Genomic DNA, 15,334 nt, shown 5'->3' on the forward strand with positions numbered 1-15,334 from the left:
TCAAAGATGGAGGGGGCGGGGGTCCTACCGAGGGAGGAGCTAGAGGCCACCACGACGGATTAGGAGCAGTCTGGCCCAACCCCTTCATTTCACTACGGGGGGTGGTGAGGAGGAAGTGGAAGAGGAGAAGGTCGGCGGAGGAGTGAGGTGGGGAGCAAGGACCTGGCAGACGCGAGCTCGAGTAGGGGGAAGTCCCGAGAAGCGAGAGAGCTCTGCGTTCCAGGCCCGGGGCGGGGGGAGGTCGGTCGAGGGGGCCTGCGAGGGTCGCCGGCTGCTTCGGTCACTTACCTGTCGCGCCAAGACAGAGCCGCAGCAGCTCGGCCGCGCGGCTCGCGGGTTTCCAGACGGGACGTCCTGGAGGGCGAGGGCGGGGCCGGGGCGGGCCCTGCACAGCCACTGGGGCGCGCCCTTCGCGCCCCTCCCCGGCGAGGTGCGGGCGGCCACCCGGCGCGCCCCAGAGCGCTGCTGCGGGCGGCGGAACTCCGGACTACGCCTAGGGCCGCCGGGAGGCTGGCGGCCGGGCGGAGGGGGCCCCCGGCCCCAGGCATCCTCCACCCCACCGCGGCTAGGAGCCAGTCCTCTCCAGCTTCTCCAGATCTCAGCGCACCCGGGGTGCAGTCCGGGCGGCCAGGCTTTCCGCGCCGAAGGAGATTGGAGCGACGTCGTCACCCCAAAGACGAGAGCTTTTAAGCCCAGCCGCGGGCGGCGCGGAGCAGCGTGTGCAGGGAACCGCGGCGGGCGGCGCGTGGGCTCAGAGCGCTGGGAGCCGCAGGGCAGCGGCGCTGGAGGGGAGGAAGGCGGCCGGCGGGTGAGAAGCCCCGGGGCTCCGTCCCAAGTTTGCTTCTCACTGGCGGGGTGGTCTTGGGCAAATGACTCCTCCCCACCCATCCGACGACGAGAGCAGGTGGCACCTGCGTGCCGCGGACCCAAAGAAGGGCTTCGTCCGCCAGGTCTCGAGTATACCCCCGGGCCCAGCAAACACTACGGTTGTTAGCCAGAATATGCTTGGGGGACGGCTGAGCGTACAGCTAGAGTATGGCTTTAGGTGTGGTTCCCGGGCCAGCAGCGGCATCATTACCAACTGATACTTTGCTAGAACCGTAAATGGTTGGGCCTCAACCCAGATCTGAATAACACGAAACTCTGGGGATGGGGTCCAGCAATGTGCATTGTTAAAAGAGCTCCGAGTGATCCTGGTACCTACTCAACTTTGAGAACCACTGAACGGGTAGTGGCAGGGCTAGAATTAGAATCAGTAAATCCAGTGCGGAAGCCCGGGCTCTGAAGTCTCCCGCCATAGCCCCGGGCTGCCCACCGCTTCTCTCCGACTCTACGGTTCTGGGATGTCATCTTTTAGGTCCTTATCTCAGCCCTCGAAGAGTAATGGGGGTGACTACAAGTAGATGGCAATTTGGAAATTTTCTATGGTAGAAGCTTAGACCACTGATTCGGTTTTCCTTTTTGCGTTATTAAATGCGCGCGTATTTCTAAGTCTCTAAGATGAGGGAGCACGTGTGTGGGTGGGTAAATCTGAGCCAGGAGACTGCCCTCACATGAACTGGGAAGGGCAGAGAAACCAACTGGGGGCTCCACAGTTGGCCTCAGGGAAGTAATCTTATTTTCTAATCTGGGACCCCGAGGTTGGATTGAGCTGTTTATTCAGAAAGCCAGAGGTTTTCAGGTGACGGAGTCTGGAGAGAGGAGGCAGGCCAGCGGAGCCTAGAGAAGACCTTGCCTGGCTACCTTAGATCAAGGGGCCTAGAAGGACGGACTCTCCTCAAAGGAGAAAAGACAGGTGTCCATAACACCGATCCCTCCATGCCACGCCCAGCTCCCTTGCATTCACACTAGACTCTCTCTGGGGTGTAAACTCCTGAAGAGAGAGACCTTCTCCAGAATTTACCCGGATCATCCCTTTTAGCCCCGTTACAGACCCTCACAGCTCCAGCTGCTTCCATTCTTGTCGCTGGCCTTTTCAACAGCTGTCTAACTCAGACGGAGGGCATTTCCTATGGAAGATTGTGGGCTGCTGCACCTGTTTTCGCTTCCTGGGGGCTAGACACTCCTGTATGGTCTGAGCCTTACAGTCTTTGCTCAGCCCTTTCTCCAGCTCCCCTCTAGGACCCTTGGGGTTGTGTGATCCCCACCGGGCCCTTGAGCTTTAGTCAGGACCCATCTTGACCTGAGGGTGACAGGGGAGGCTGGACTCAGCCTCCGATCTTCCCCAGGTCATGGCAGAGTCATGACCACCAACCCTAGCCTGGGGTTCCTGAGAGGGTGGTGTCCGGCTTCTCAAGGAAGCTGCATCTGTCTGGGTTGTGTGCTCACGTTCCGGAAGCAAATTACTCATCTCATTTCACTTCAGCTGACTCAAATTTTAAACATGACGTTGAGTCCTTAGAATAATTAGCTTCCTAATTTGGAGGGGTTATATGGAGTGTAGGATATGTGACCTGCCCCTGATGTGTCATACACTGGGCTGTCTGCTAGCTGGAAGGACAGTTTGGGCTCCCTGCCCTCCACTCCACTCCAGGAAGGTCTGGAGGTGAACCACAGCACAATGGTGACCTCAGCCTGTCACTGACGGCAAGCCACTTAAAAATAATAGTTTTCTTGAATTGAAGAAGTTATATCGGCATGTGGTCAAAATTTTTTTCAAGCACTGTAAAAAGGAAGAAACATTTTCTCCCTCCCTAGACGTTTAGTGCTCTCCAGAAATCATCTGTGCATATGCATGACCAAAACCTCTCCCATCATTAAGTTCTTCTGCAGAACATGCCCGAATTCCCTTCTCCTCGAGAAGTCCTGTGCATTTCAATGTTTTCTCAAAGTCTTATTTTTATTTCTTGGTTGTTTTAGATTTTGTGTCTCGGTGTTCTAGGGGGTTTCCCCATAAGGCAGGAAACGTGGTGGGGAACAGATCGGTTGAAGCACGTGAGACAAGGGCCGCTCTGTAAGGCTATTGACATCAGCTTTGGTTCTTATCAAGTCTCTTCCTGCCACATGTAGTCCCAGAGGAGGGGACGCCCAACTCTAGATGGGGCAGAAGGAGGGAGACTTGCCCATTAGGCTGAGATGCTGCCTCCGCTGAGTAGACAAAGTTTACAGAGGAAGCTGCTGTGAGTTTTCCAGGCAGGTGGTTGTGGGGATACAGCTGGCCTGCCCGATAGCCCGCCCACCCTAGCTATCATGCCGCCCCGCCTCCACCACCCGCAGGTGGCTGGCCAGCAGAAGGAACTGAATGCTTTCCTTGAGCTTCTCTCTGTCCCCTTTCTTATCTGGAAAGTGAGGTTAATGATGCCTAGTGTTGTTGTAAAGCACAAGCAGATAACTGATGTGAAAGTGCGATAATTTGGTTCTCCTATGACATCTGTTTCTTTTCTTTACCCACATTTCCCCTTCCTCCTTCTCATCGAATTTCTCTCAGGCCCCAAAGAGAAACCCTCAAGGCAAAAAATGTTTTAGGAACCCAAGCGGAGCTGACCCAAGCTCTGCCATAATCTACCTCATGCATTACAATTCACTCACCTCGGTATGCCTCAATTTCCTTACCTGTAAAATGGGTATAAATATTATTTTTATTATTGAGCTGTTAGATTAAATAAGTAAAATGTTTAACCCAATGCCTGGCACACAATAAGTGCTCAGTCAATATTAGAATGTTAGCCATTATCATTAGCTGTTTTCCTTCTTGTTCTACCATTAGCGAAACGACGGGGAAGCTTACCCACATGCCAGCATCCATATGGGGTAGGACACAGAGATACAATGGTAAATAAACCCATCTCTCTGTTCAGGACACCCACAGTATGGGAAGGGAGGCCGATAAATGTACACATGTACACAAACCATTTTACAAAACGGTTTTATAAAAAATGATCTTTGTTAGTGAGACAGGAAAAAAATGTAAAAAGATCCAGGACTAGGGTAAAGTGAGTGAGGTATTAGCCTTAAGTGCAGAATTGAAGGGGACACTGAAAATCTCAGTAATCAAGTAATATTTAGTGTAATATTTTAATATACCCAAAGTAATGCAAAAGCTGTGTCTTGGAAAAATATCAACAATTGTTTTTTTTTGAAACATTAGAAATGTTTAAATAATTATTTATTCTTATTAAACACCAGATTTTTAAAAAAATATTTTATTTATTTATTTGACAGAGAGAGACACAGCAAGAGAGGGAACACATGTAGGGGGAGTGGGAGAGAGAGAAGCAGGGTTCCTGCCCAGCAGGGAGCCCAGTGTGGGGCTCGATTCCAGGACCCTGGGATCATGACCTGAGCCGAAGGCAGACGCCCAGTGACTGAGCCACCCAGGAGCCCCAAAGCACCAGCTTAATATTGCAGAAAATTTCAGTTTATCCTTTAACAACCCCTTCTTCCCACTCCCAACCAAATTCTTGATAAAAAAAGCTCTTAAAAGATACCCTATCTTCTCTCTTCTGTATAAAATTTTATCAAATAAAGCCAAAGACCTGTGTATATCTTGCTATAAGATGCTGCCCATGGGGCGCCTGGGTGGCTCAGAGGGTTAAGCCTCTGCCTTCGGCTCAGGTCATGATCTCAGGGTCCTGGGATCGAGTCCCGCATCGGGCTCTCTGCTCAGCAGGGAGCCTGCTTCCTCCTCTCTCTCTCTCTGTCCGCCTCTCTACCTGCTTGTGATCTCTGTCTGTCAAATAAATAAATAAAATCTTTAAAAAAAAAAAAAAAAAAAGATGCTGCCCATGGCTGTGGAGATGGTGTCTGCCCAGGCTTCTTTTCACTATCCAGATCCTAAGAGACTCTTTGCTCATGCGGAAGAAGGAAAAAGCGCATGTACCCCATACACATTTTTTTTATTTTATTTTTTAATGTTTTACTTTTATTTTCTTTTTTTTTTTTATAGATTTTATTTATTTATTTGACAGACAGAGATCACAAGTAGGCAGAGAGGCAGGCAGAGAGAGAGAGAGAGAGAGAGAGGGAAGCAGGCTTCCTGCGGAGCAGAGAGCCCGACCCTGAGATCATGACCCGAGCCGAAGGCAGCAGCCCAAACCACTGAGCCACCCAGGCGCCCCCCCATACACATTTTAAAATATATTTTTCAGTGTTATTTTTCTAGAACATTAAAATCATTGAAAAATTGAGAAGTAGTGTTTTTAAGATTTTATTTATTTATTTGACAGAGAGAGATCACAAGTAGGCAGAGGCAGGCAGAGAGAGAGAGGAGGAAGCAGGCTCCCTACTGAGCAGAGAGCCCGATGCGCTCGATCCCAGAACCCTGGGATCATGACCTGAGCCGAAGGCAGAGGCTTTAACCCACTGAGCCACCCAGGCGCCCCTGCTCATAAGGTTTTACTGCAATAACTCTTTCTGCCCCAAATTAATATTATCTTATTCTTTAACAGCTTTTCTTAAAAAAAAAAAAAAAAAGAGAGAGAGAGAGATATGCACCTTGAACCTTATGATACAGAGGTATTGGTGTAAGACAGAGGTAATTGTAATCTGACAGTCATTTTACCCAGAGTAAAGGAGTAACAGGAGTAATAAACTATCCCCCAGCACAAACTATCCTCTAGGTAACAGTAAAACCTTTGTTAATCTATCTCTAAAAAAATAGGAGAAGAGGTTTCTATCTTCATAGATATTTGAAAAAACAGTGAATTTCATTAAGGGGGTTGAAATGCTACCCGATAGCATTTGAGAGTTGTTTAATATTATTTTAGGTTGAAAATGATTGAGACTTGTTCTAATGTCTTGATGTTTCATGTCCTGTTAATATCCTGAACTTTCTAAAAATTTTTAAAAATATTTATTTTATTTTTTTTAGTAATCTCTACACCTAAGGTGGAGCTTGAACCTAGGACCCTGAGATCCAGAGTTGCATACTCCTTGGACTAAGCCAACCAGGTGCCCCGATATCCTGAAATTTCTGCCTCACTGCTTATTAATCCCACAGAATTTTGATTTTCAATAGATAGCACATACATATGGCAAAACAATCAAATGTTGACTAGTGAGGTATAAGTCTTCCTCCTACTCCCATTTCCGGTCGCTTAGTTTTTTACCTCCCCAGGGCCAGCTACTGTTACTGGTTTCTTTTCTTCTCTCTCTCTTTTTTAAAAGATTTTATTTATTTATTTATTTATTTATCAGAGAGTGAGAGAGCACAAGCAGGGGCAGAGGCAGGCAGAGGGAGAAGCAGGCTTCCCGCTGAGCAAGGAGCTGGATGCTGGGCTCAATACCAGGACGCTGGGATCATAACCTGAGCTGAGTGAGCCACCCAGGCATCCCTGTTACTGGTTTATTTTGATTCTTTCTAGAAACATAGCCCAGAGAAGGAGTCACCCTGATTTTAGTGGGTACCATAAGTAGCAAATTATTTCATTATATTATCTGAAATGGTTAAAGTTATTTTAAAAGCAGTCAACAACAGTCAACTGCCTTTGTGGCTCTGATAGATTTTTTTTATTTTAAAGATTTTATTTACTTACTTGACAGAGATCGCAAGAAGGCAGAGAGACAGGCAGAGAAGGAGAGGGAAGCAGGTTCCCTACTGAGTAGAAAGCCTGATGTGGGGCTGATCCCAGGACCCTGAGATCATGACCTGAGCTCAAGGCAGAGGCTTAACCCTAGGTGTCCCTCTGATAGGTTTTTAATTGCTTCTCTTGGGTTTTCTAAGTGGACAAACATATCAGAAACATATAATTGTGGCAAAGTGAAAACGGTTTTGGAGCGAGACCTAGGCTGAATCCTGGCTCTTCCAGCTACCAGGTGTCTGATTTTTAAATCCAGCCTTTACAAAATGTAGCACCCTCCAAAGGCAGTGTGTAGGTATGAAGTGGTCCTTCCTTCCCAGATGTGGTGGGTAGAGGGGACAGAGGCCACACGGAGCCAAGCACCACCTTTCTGCTGTCACCTGGGTTTGCTCTACCTGGACCAGCAGATGAATCCAGAGGGCTTTGGTTCCGGTGATTTCTAACCACCCAGAGATCAGAAGGAGAGACTGAAAAGAAAGCCCTAAACCAGAGTAACGTTTTCTCTCTCTATGAAAGGACTGTGGCTCATATTTGCTGATAGCAGGTTAAAATAGCTTTTATTGTTAAAAATTAGAGATTTACAGAAGCTCTTTGAAGAACTACTGATGAGCAATATGGGCTCTAGAAACTCCCCAGAAGTAGTGGGTGTAACAGTTGGACACAGTCGGGAGGTGCATAGGTTTTCTCAGAGGTGGGACCTACTTCCAGCAGGGAATTGGTATTTGATGAGGCATGGTACCAAAAAAATCTATGCTTAGTGAGGGAAAGAAAAAACATATTCTTACTTGTCCATGGTGTCTTAACAACTTGAAGCAGCACTCCAGAACATCTCGGGGACCCCTGATCCCTTTAACTAATCCATGGTAAAGGCAGTGTGGGATGTGGATTATCTAGTTCATTTCCATGACCTAATGATGTTACCAGAACCTTAGAGGAACAGGAATGAACTCCTTCATATCTTAGCTATCAGGAGAAGGCACACCCAAAGTGGTGACTTGAGGTCTCCCCATTCTGCCATATTACAGTAAGAAGTGACAGGTATTTTTGCCACAACAAAGGGTGAAATTGAACTTCGAAAAGATACTGGCTCCACTCATGAATTATCAAGACTTAAAATATCCTGGGGTTCAGCTCTTCTCAGAGGTGTATGAAAACTACTCCAGGCTTACCAGGTACAAAACAAGGACATCTCGAGAATAGAAGCATCACCTCTGTAGGGAACTGGGGATGGAGTTTTAGGACCCTGACAGGCTCTATCATGTGCTGTCCTGTCCTGGCATTCAGTACTTTGAGGAACACTCATGTTCTAAAGTTGAAGGTAAATTAAGTTCTGGACCCACTTCTGACATGCTTGCATATATGTGTGCATGTGTGAAGGCCCCACCTCCAATTCAAATACCAGTTGCAAGCCCATATGGTTACTATGCTTCTGATAGACTGGTTATAATTCAGAGGTTCCCAAGACCTCCTTTTTGGATTCGATTAATTTGCTAGAACAACTCACAGGAAATCATTTCGCTTACTAGATTACTGGTTTATGATAAAAGGATCTAATTTAGGAATAGCCAGAAGGAAGAGATGCATAGGGAAAGGTATGTGGGAAGAGATGTGGAGCTTCCAAGTCCTTTCCAGGCATGTCCCTCTCCCCAAATCATGTGCTTGGCAATGTGGAAGCTCTCTGAACCTTGTCCTTTTGAGTTCCTATGTAGGCTTCATTACACAGGCATGATTCATTGAAAATCACCAACCCTTGACGAAATGATTTAATCTCTGGTTCATCCCCTGCTCCCTGGAGGTCATAAGGTAGGACTGATGGTTCTAACCCTCCTGATCACATGGTTGGCTCCCCTGGCAACCAGCCCCCATTTTTAGGTGCAGTCCAAAAGTCATCTTATTAACATAACACAAGAGACACCTTTAAGCTCTCCACACTTCCAGAAATGGCAAGGGTTTGGGGAGCTGTGAGCCAAGGAACCATGGGTGAAAACCAAATATATATTTTTTAAATAAACCATAACTTCTCATAAGGCTGGAGTGGTCAGGGGTGCATACCCCTTGGCATTTATTGGTCCCTGGGTGATTAGTCGAAGTTCAACATGGTGATCCCATTCGCCTTGCCAGACATGGGCAAAGAAGAGTGTCTGCTGGGGACCTCTGAGAAAGCTCTCACTCCTTCAAAACAAAACAAAACAAAAACCAGATTCAAGAATAAGCCCCTCAGAAGCCTCCCTGAGAATATAAAGCCCACACAGGGACAGGATGGAGCAGTGGGACAACAAAACCTGGGCACAGTGCTGAGTTAAAGCTTCTACTTCTCACGAGGTCCACCCCACGCTGGTGTCTCTTAATGGGACAGAGCTCAGTGGGCTGACTGGATCAGGGGAAAACAGGGGGCACCAGCGTACAGGGGCTCGGAATTTCTCTAAGGGCTTTAAGATTTTGCTTTGAGTCTACCAGAACTAGAATTTTCTACAGAACTCAGAATGCAACAGGGGAAACAATCCTACCTGGGGAGTCAAAGAACCTTAGAAGTGACCCAGAAAGCCGTGTCTGAATGGGAACTGTGACCTGCTGCCCACATGAGCAGCTTCTCTGAGACCTTGCAGAGGGATAGGTCCCGCAGCTGGAGCTCATGCACTTCTTGCCCTTGGAAGCAGGGAGTTCAAGTCCAGGGAATGGTCTAGAGGAGCCAAGTCACTTTGCCTGGGTTACCCCACAACTCTGTTGTGAAGAGGGACATCTCAGTATATGGGGCGCAGAGGCCTCATAGAACTCCCTCCAGTCAAAGGACAGATTCCGAGAGTGATTGCACGAGGTCCCTCAGTGGCCGGCAATTCTATAAAGCAGGCACCCTGCTTCACCTCAGAGATGATGAAGGGTCAGCTGGGAAATCGAGATGAGATTACATATACAGATCACTAACTTGCTCAGAGAGGAAGATACTCCAGGTTCAACAGCAACAACAGAGGCCCCTAAGGCCACACCTGTCTGCCACCAAGGAAAGCCACCGAACTCTACTAAAGCATTCTACAAGCTTGAGTAGAAAGGTGAGTGGAGCCCACGTGTAGCTTTCTTGGTGTGAGCCTGTAACTCCACCTGAAAGTTTTATTTACTCACTTTCAGAGCTTGGGCAGGAGCCTTGCAGCTCCGTGAACTTGACTGAACCACAAAGTCTGGTCTGGGCTTGAGGAGGGGCAAGAATGATCACTTGGATCCAGTTCAAAGTTCTTTCATTTTGGTTTACTCCTAAAGCTGCTGAATCCTAAACCTGCCGAAGGCTGGGCCCAGGATGGAAATGAGACAAAGGCACAAGCCGGGTGTCGGGGTGTGGGGAGGCCGGTGACTGCCACTCCCTGCAGCCTTGGGCGTCAGTTCACAGAGAAACACCCCACTCCAGAGTCTGAAGGCATTGGCAGTCGACCGGGAGCAAGGTGTCCAGACCAGAGCAGCACGGGACTGTGGGTTCATTACCTTGCTACCCCAGCCACATCACACCCAGGAACAGCAAAGATCTCATAAAGCAATCATGCTGATACCCAGTCCATTCCACTTGGGTCTAAGTCCAAGCTTTGAAATTCTTCCTGTGTCAGCCTTGCGGCAAGCACCCCTTATGTATCCCTGTGCCGCATGTGAAGGGCTGTTAGCCTGTCAGAAGCCTGAGGAATTCTTGAAAGCTGTCAAAATCGTCCAAAGGGCCCCCTTCCTCTGGGCAGATGCAGACCCGGGTCAGGACACAGGCTACATGATGACGCATGCCAGCCACAGCTGCAGGGCCTGGGAGTCCCCCTTTCTGCCCAGGGCCTGCCATAGGCCTTCCGGTAGATAAGGGAGAAGGACTTGACTCAGGGTGTAGCCTGACTTATGGACGAAAGTCAGGACTCTTGCTGCTTAGCCACTGTTGCTGTGTCTCTAAGAACAGACCCAAAGCTGGTGTCGGGAGCTGCCTGGAACTTGAGGACAGCTTTGGAACCTCGGGCTGTCTGCTGAGTTTAACATTGTCAGTCTCTGGAAGTTGACTCCAGACCAGATGTTGGGGTGACTGGGGAGATTAACTAGGCACGAGGACACACAGGGATGGGGACGGTCAAGTGTAAAGAACCACCTTCCTTATCTAGCAGAGCATCAGGGGACTACCTCCCTTTGGTTCTTCATCCATGAAGTTCAGATGAGGCCCAATGCACTCCCCAGCACCAAGAGTGCACCTGTGATCCTTCAGCCACAAGCAGTTCAGGGTTAGGCACCATCCCCAAGCCAGACTCCTCAGAGCCTTCTCTGAGATATTTCTTAGAACTAGAATGGGGGAAAAAAAGGACCCCTCCCCCTGCCCACACTTCCTATCTCCCACCCCCAGGACTAGTATGGAATCGTTAGCTGGGAAAGGGATGTCAGTTGCGAGCTGCTAATGGCTAGCTTGGCCATAGCACGAGGAAGGAGAGTCAGCCTGAGTGTAAGCCAACACTGAGAAAGCAGAGAATAAAGGTAAAGAGCAAGAGGACTCCAGTGATGTATCTTGGACTCCTGGATCCTGCTGTGCCTGAAGTCATTAATTCCTGGATATCTCGCTTTTGTAACTTTCTTTTCTTTCCTCTCTCTTCCTTCCTGCCTTCCTTCTTCCTTTTCTCCTTCTTATTTTGGTTGAATTTTTTTTTAAAGATTTTATTTACTATTTGACAGAGATCATAAGTAGGTAGAGAGGCAGGCGGGGTTGGGTGGGGTGGGGGGGCAGGGAGCAGGTTCTCTGCTGAGCAGAGAGCCTGACGCGGGGCTCGATCCCTGGACCTGAGATCGTGACCTGAGCTGAAGGCAGAGGCTTGACCCACTGAGCCACCCAGGTGCCCCTTTTGTTGAAATTTTTTGAGTGTGTTTTTGTTACTTGCAACCCAAAGAATCTGACCAACAGATAGTATGTGCAGGGAATTAACTTATTGTGAGTGGGAGCAAGTAAAAGGGCTGTCTGCGGTCACTGAAAACCGGGACTGTCAGGGAGAAGGCAGAGAGAAACCTCCAAGAAAAACTTAGAAGATGGTGCCTTTGGATCTCTAGGGAGTACAGAAGGGGAGCCGAGTGGTGACTCATACTGGGGGAGGTGAGGACATATTGGATTGGGAGGAATGGATCACCTGTTCTTCTAGACTATCTCATCTATGAGATGCCCTTGAACCAGGCCATCTCCCTGGTAAGGCTTAGAGATACATGGGAAACCAGGGGAACTGTTGGACTTGCCCTTGGGAGGCGAGGTGACCCCAAGCCTAGAGAGGCAAGAGCCTGGCCAACTATCTGGTCTATCTCCAAGCCTTTCAGGGCATGCTGCACCCCAGTCCCTGTTAGCGCCGGTTCAGCTGGGGACATCACCATTTCTTCACTTCGTGACAACCTTCGGCCCAGGCCCATTGTGGCTGAACATGTCCCTCATGTTTGCTTTGGAAAGGTTACACCCGAATTCCCCTGTAGGGCCTCCACTGTCACATGTCAGTAGTGCTGCTGGAAACCCCCTTCGTGCACAGCTCTGGCCATTTTCCTAGGGTAACCTTCTAGAAGTGGAACTTGCTGGGTCAAAAGCTATGAACATTATTAAGGTTTTTGATTCTTATTCCAAGAGGAAATATTATCAATTACCATAAAAGAGACATAAAACGGTTCCACCCTTGTCCACAAGGAGAGGGCCGATGGCTAAATAAGTAACGTTAAGAGGTGACCTGTTTTTCTGAAAAACAGACTCATGTCACAATGTCTATAATAAATTAAGTTAAGACCATAAAATGTGCTGTGGATGCAGCCAATCATGTGGCATTCAACAAATTGGGTGGCCTGGTTCCCGGGAGACATGGGCCAGAAAGCACCAGAGAGAAGTAATGGGGTTATCAGCATGCTTCCTTGAAAGTAGGAACTGTGGCGGGGGCAGCTGCTAAGGTTGCATTTATGGAGGGCAAGTTCAGTGTTAAAGGGGGTTAGGGCCAGAGGAAGGCAAAGAGCAAGCGTTTCTCCCAGGGAACTCTTCATTTAATGAGATCACCAGCTACAAATAAAATGACCTCAGGAGGGCGCCTGGGTGGCTCAGTGGGTTAAGCCGCTGCCTTCGGCTCAGGTCATGATCTCAGGGTCCTGGGATCGAGTCCCGCATCGGGCTCTCTGCTCAGCAGGGAGCCTGCTTCCCTTCCTCTCTCTCTACCTGCCTCTCCATCTACTTGTGATTTCACTCTGTCAAATAAATAAATAGAATCTTTAAAAAAAAAAAAACTGAAAAAAAAAATGACCTCAGGAGAGAGATTTCGTCCTGGAACCAGCAAGAACATTCTCAACTTCTACCTGTGGTTGGAGAGCTTAGTGCATTTGAAAACATGGTGGAAGGCAGAGAGTGTTGTCAGTGCGGAGCACAGTGCCATGTGCTAGGGAGGCCGAGATGGAAGACCTGGTCCCCCTCCGTGGAAGGGTTGGAAGACAGAAGTCCTATCTACTGAACCATTTCTTTTTGTTCTGTTATGATTTCTTTACAGTGTCCAAGAAAGAGAATGAGGCAAGCCACAGAGACCACAGGGCTGTTCTGTGGCCTCGGCAGCATCTGCTGCAGTGATCCCACTGGACTCTTTCTCCTTAAAAACCGTTTCTTCCTTGTCCTTAGTATCTTGGTCCTGGAGCTTTTCTCCCCTATTTGTTCAAGTGGTCCTTCCCCACCAGGTTCGTTAGCCGGCCCCTTTCTTTGTGTAAGCCTTTCTGCAGGACAGAACCTCGTCGGACTTGATTCTTGGTTTTATTCCTCTTGCCTTTTACCCTGGAGTATATACAACATTACAGAATTACAACAGTCACAGAGGAACATATGCCGGAGTTCCGGGGCTCGGGGGGTGCGTACAAAGGAGGGAGGCCTTAACTTCTCCTGCTGGTGGAGAGGGCGACATGACCTGGTTGGTGAGGAATGAGAAGTTTGCCAGGTGGGTGAGTGGGAGAGACACAGGGAGAGTGGGGGGCATAAGTGTGACCCAGGTGGCCCTCACAATTTGGAGTACAAATAATGTGTCCAGCTGGCCCTCAGGATTTTGTGCTTGGGGCCCTGTGTGCAGCGAAATCCAATCCAGAAGTCTGGTCTGTGGTCCCCTGAGGCTCCACCCCCTCGCCAGGACCCCTATCTTCAGGAGTGTTGAGGAAGCACAGAGCCCTTGCGGGGCTGGCTCCACAGGCTTGTGGCCCCACAGGACTGGGAGCCCAGACCAGTCAGCCCTTAGGCAGAGGCTGGGAGAATTGGAGGCATTTGAAAGGACAAAGATGCTGGGGCGGTGCCGGGCTCTGAGGGTATGTCTCTCCAGGCTGGGCTCCTTGCTTGGGAAAGCCTACTCCTAGCTGAACTGGTGAGAATCCTCTGAGGAAGCCCCCTTGTTTTTCTCCCCAGGCGCTCGGTTTCCTGTCCCATTGATGTGCAGGGCACAGATTCTGATCATAGATGTCTGTGTTAGTTTCCAAGGGCTGTGATGACAAAACACCATGAACGAGGTGCCTTCAAACAGAAATGCATTGTCACATAGCCCTGGAGAGATCTTCAGGGCCACGCTCCCTTGAAAACCTGTGTAGGGGAACACTTCCTTGGCTCTTCCTGGCTTCTGGTGGCTTGCCAGCAATCTTGGTGGCTCCTAGGACAGTAGACAGGACAGTCCAATTGTCTGTGTTCACATGGCCGCCTCCTTGTTTCTGTCTGTGTCTTCAATATGGCTGTCTTCTCAGGACAAGTCATATTGGCTCAGGGACCCACTCTACTATAATATGATGTCATCTTAAGTAATTATACCTGCAACGACTCTGTTCAAATAAAGTCCCTTTCTGAGCTACTGGGGGTTAGGACTTCCACATATCTGGGGGAGGGCTTGGAGGGCACAATGAAATCCCTTACAGCATCTCTCAAACATGTCGCAGAGCTCTCAGCCGGTGTAAGGACCAGAGCCCCCAGGGCTCTGAAGTGCCCCTTGGGGAGTGGCTGCTCAGGAACTTGGAGTTTCCATCTCTGTTTAGAGACCCAAGGCTGCCCAGGATTGTGTCCATGGGAAGGTGTGGGCTGCACAGGGAGCTGGGGCTGCCAGAGCCAGAAAAGTGGTGTGGGTTTGGAGGGAGGGGGTAGACTTGAGTTCCTGTCAAGGGAGCCATTGCAAGGCCCTTTCTCAGCTGTTCTTCAGTGAAAGAGGCTCCCAGCGTAAAGCTCATTCTAGAGCATATTCCTTCCCGGAACAGGTAAGGAGTGAGAAAGGGATCTAATCAGCCACCAGGGTTTTTTTTTTTTTCTGAGTTTCCCTGAATATTTTTGCTTACCCTTCAAATAAATGAACGCAAAGGGTTATTTTATTGTCCTCAGATTTATAGATGAGTAAACGGAGAATTAACATCTTTAATAAAATAGAGTTTGTCCCACCAAACACGGGGTGTGTCTTTCGATATACTCTAGGCTTTTGTGCCACTGAGCCTTAGTTGTTTTTTTTTTTTTTATATAGTTTTTGCACATTACTTGTTTGCCAAAACCTTTTATCTCTTTGCTTATTACTGTAACAGAAATCTTCTCTTGTTCTATGACCCAATCAATTAAGCTTTGTGTTATAGGAAAGCTATTGATTTTTGTATAATAATCTTGTGCCCTGCCACTTTTCTGAATTGTCTTATTCTTTGTAATAGTTTTTAGTTGATTCTTATAGCTTTTCCAGGTTTACATTTATAAATCTCTTCTGATTTTTGTATATTTTATTTTTTTCTATTATCAACATCCATTAGCTAATTCTTTCTTACCCATTAAGTAGTAGAGGTGGTTGTGATCATTGGAATACTTGTAGTGTTATCCTGAT

The 15,334-nt window shown here is 48.4% G+C and overlaps 1 protein-coding gene across 5 annotated transcripts in view; it reads right to left on the reverse strand.

Moving 5' to 3' along the window:
- Window positions 1-367, reverse strand: part of GALNT6 (polypeptide N-acetylgalactosaminyltransferase 6) — a 35,469-nt gene extending 35,102 nt beyond the window's left edge. Inside the window, exon 1 of one of the 5 annotated variants that reach the window (XM_059403154.1) lies at window positions 289-367. The gene's annotated coding sequence lies outside the window, so the exon portion shown is untranslated. The remainder of the gene's footprint in view (window positions 1-288) is intronic. The other 4 variants (XM_059403153.1, XM_059403156.1, XM_059403155.1 and 1 more) reach the window with 4 other exon arrangements.
- Window positions 368-15,334: the final 14,967 nt, after the last annotated feature.

The sequence above is a fragment of the Mustela nigripes genome, chromosome 6 (assembly GCF_022355385.1).
Source record: "Mustela nigripes isolate SB6536 chromosome 6, MUSNIG.SB6536, whole genome shotgun sequence".
NCBI classification, from domain to species: Eukaryota; Metazoa; Chordata; class Mammalia; order Carnivora; family Mustelidae; genus Mustela; species Mustela nigripes.